We start from the raw sequence: 4,346 nt of genomic DNA on the forward strand, positions 1-4,346 counted from the left end.
TGGTTTATTCTTAGTTGATGCATATTGTAAAGAAAGAACTGTGGTAAAAAAAAAAAAAAGGCAGCTTGCTCCCTTCCAAACTTAGGGTTCCTTACAATAACATACTTTATTTAGTTTTTTCATAGAATGTTTAATGACAGTTAGATTTAATTTACTCTTTGCTTTGATGCTAAACTTCATTATTGCTGTTCATGGCCAACTGTACCTTGATTTAGCTTTTTTTTTCAGCATTGTTTACTCAATGGGAATTAAACAATACAATAATTAATTACATATTCAAAACTTAACAACTTTTTTTTTTAAAATAATGTATTTGTCAAACATCTATGTTCTAAATTTTTTTATTTTTTTTTCAACTTAAAAATTAACAAATCGATATTCTCATTCTCATATCTAAAATTTTTTATTCACGTAAAAATTATCATTTCTGAACATGCTCTTTCTCATTATTTAATTCATATTGTAAGGCCGGAATAAATTAGAAACAACTAATTTATTGGCTAAGTACAGATAAGATTTTTTTTTTATTAATTTATTGTGTAATGGTGGGGATAAAAATTATATATCCAGTATTATATGATATATATGATAAATACAAAATCAAATATGCTAATTCTTTTATGCATTGGACTATTTAAATATTTATTATCATCACAAGATTAATTTATAAAATATTTATGTAGTTTTATTTAATTATTAATTTATATTTTATAAATAATAAGATCAATAATTGTAATTTCATAACAGATAAGATTAATATTTAATAAATAAATATATAATTAATTCAAGATTAATTTTAGTGGATAAAATTACGAAACCGTACCACCACCGACACCCTGCAACCCAGCTACAGGGTATAAGATACATCCTTCGGATTTATGACACGAATCTCATGCATACACCTGTTGATATTTAATTTCCGACCGCTTCTTTCGGTGCTGCTCTGAACACGGGTAATTTTATTTTTTATTATTTTGTTTCCATAAGATGTCATGGACAATAGAACAATCAATTTTAATTATTTTAATAAAATAAGCATTATTAATTTAGTTTTTATAAAAAATAGTTCCACTGATTGAGAGAGAATTTAAATTTTATTCTAAGGAATCTGCATTGGTTATTTTTACTTATTCATTCTTGTATTAAAATCAGTAGAGCTGTTTTTTATAAAAATCAAATCAATTATGCTTGTTATGTTAAAATAATTAAAATTGGTTCTATTTAAAAAAAAACGACAATGGACAGTGCTTATCTGCTGCCTGAATAGGAAATGGACACAATAACAAGAGTGAGTCTATGGTACTATGCATATTACGATTTGGCACCGTGCTACGGCTCTATATTCGAGTTTTCAAATCCTAACGGTCGATCCGAACCGTTCATCTTGTTCTCCATATTAATATGTGTTTGGAGACCAAATTTTATATTTTTTGAAATTTTTTTACTATTTTTTTAGATTTATTGAAAATCACTGTTTTTGGATGGTCCAGAATTTTCAGATCAAGTGATTTTCTAAATATCTAAAAAAATAGTAAAAAAATTTCAAAAAATATAAAATTTGGTCTCCAAATACATATTAATATGGAGAACAAGATGAACGGTTCGGATCGACCGTTAGAATTTGAAAACTCAAATATAGAGCCGTAACACAGTGCCAAATCGTAATATGCATAGTACCATAAACTCACTCCAATAACAATATCTATGCACTCTACGAAATATCTAACAATAGACTGAGTTGACAATTTGCCCCATGTAAAATGGCGCATATCTAGGTACTGTTCTTCTGTCATGCGTGAACCCTACTTTATTACACTACTCCTACAGTCCTACATTATTAAGACTAGATATCTGGATCCAAGTAACAACTAATAAAAACAAATTCCAGTCTCAAAAGGGTATTAAACTATTAAATTAATCATATCTAATCAGTAACTAGTAACTACCAATGTTGGATTCATACATAGATGGAGGCGTGGTGGGGCCCAGTAAATTGGATGAAATTAAACTAATACATCAATACTTCATTGACACACCCATCAGACCCATGTTCTACACGGAGCAGAGCACATGGGGGCAGTGCCATTGTGCCAGAACATGAACAAAGTGCCCCTCTTCCTAATCTAGTGATGCAATAAGTACACCTGCTTCTTTCTCTCTCTTTTTTTTGTTTTCATGGCGTTAAGTAAACTGTAAACATTCACCAACTGATGTGTGCGTGCTGCTGGACCCACTATGGCTATGCGTTGCTGGTATTATCATTAACCGGACCGGTACGCTAACCCTTTTGCCTTGTCGGCATGAAATTGGGCAATCAATACCCACTATCCGTACACTACTACTGGCCACCTTAGGGGTGAGTAATGAGCGAGCATGAGCGAGTTAGGGTATGCTCGTGCTCGCTCATTTAATAAATGAGCGAGTTCAAGCGAGCGAATAAATGAGCGAGTCGGAAATGAGCGAGTTATGAGTACTAAAATTTAATAAATTGTCATAATTTAATTAAATAGAATAATAACAAAAAAATCAACGGTATTACAAAAATATAATAATAACAACATAAACTAACAATAGCATCAACAAACAACAATCAACAAAAACTAAAGCAACACTAATAAAAATCCAACATAAATCCAAAAACATAAACTAACAACAGCACACTGTTTTGAGGCGTCTGTTTAAATAAATAAATAAATGTATAAACTATGAATATTTGGGATTGAATGTGGCGGCGGGATTAGATGTGACAAATTTTAAATGAGCGAGTTATGAGCGAGTTGGGGCATGCTCATGCTCGCTCATTTAATAAATGAGCGAGTTTAAGTGAGCGGATAAATGAGCTAGTTCAAGTGAGCATTTAGTGAGCGAGTTATGAACGGCTCACGAGTTATGAGCAATTTACTCACCCCTAGGCCACCTTTTAATTAATTAGATTTTTTATCTGGTGCTTTTTCATAGCTCTTTAAATAGTTAGACATGGATTTTGATCTGATGGGTCGGATGGGTTCACATTGACGATTTAGATGATGCAAAACCCTTTTTGATTTCCTTCTTCTCTAATCTCTCATTAGTTGCGAACAGTGTGTGAATAGAATGGAACCAGTTGGTGGAGCTATCACCGATTTTTTTATTTATATCCAAAAAATAAATTAAATTACAAAAAATAACCACTGTTGTGTTGAAATTTGAAAATTACCCAACCCGGTTATCCAGTAACCGGATTTTTTATTTTTTTTCCGGTTACCCAATTCCCGGATTAGTGAAATGGGTCCGGTTATTGGTTAACCGGAAATGATGGAAATGTTTGATAAGTATATGTCCGGTTAATGGTGCACCGGTTTTGTGTTTGTTTTTTTTTTTTTTTTTTAAACAGAATTTTTTTTTGTATTAAAATATTAGAAATGTTGAATATATTTCTTTGAAAATAGATGGAATAGAATATAATTTGATTTATTAGAAAGACTGCAACAAATAACCCGGATCAATATTTTTCAGATCGGATTTTTCGCGGCTGTAAGAAAAATTAATATATTTCTTTATGTGTTATTGGAAAAAAATAAAAATGCTTAGATTCCGAGTTATTGATCCCGATTCAAAAGCCACTTCTAGGTAATCTAGAAAATATTATGATCTTTCTATTACATTTAATTTATTAAAAGTTGTATCTATTTTGAGAATTATTTTTGAATAACAATCATTAAATAAATTAAAGTTTTTATTTTTTTTTCAAAATAGATATAACTTTTAATAAATTAAATGTACTAGAAAGATCATAATATTTTCTAGATTACCTAGAAGTGACTTTTGAATCGGGATCAATAACTCGGAATCTAAGCATTTTTATTTTTTTCCAATAACACATAAAGAAATATATTAATTTTTCTTACAGCCGCGAAAAATCCGATCTGAAAAATATTGATCCGGGTTATTTGTTGCAGTCTTTCTAATAAATCAAATTATATTCTATTCCATCTATTTTCAAAGAAATATATTCAACATTTCTAATATTTTAATACAAAAAAAAATTCTGTTTAAAAAAAAAAAAAAAAAAAAACACAAAACCGGTGCACCATTAACCGGACATATACTTATCAAACATTTCCATCATTTCCGGTTAACCAATAACCGGACCCATTTCACTAATCCGGGAATTGGGTAACCGGAAAAAAAATAAAAAATCCGGTTACTGGATAACAATTTTCAAATTTCAACACAATAGTGGTTATTTTTTGTAATTTGATTTATTTTTTGGATATAAATAAAAAAATCGGAGCTATCAGATAGATCTAAATCAATCATTTATAGATTGAACATACTTGAATTAGGACGTGAAGCGTGATCTTAAA

The sequence above is a fragment of the Carex rostrata genome, chromosome 22 (genome assembly GCF_964058835.1).
Source record: "Carex rostrata chromosome 22, lpCarRost1.2, whole genome shotgun sequence".
Classification (NCBI taxonomy): Eukaryota; Viridiplantae; Streptophyta; class Magnoliopsida; order Poales; family Cyperaceae; genus Carex; species Carex rostrata.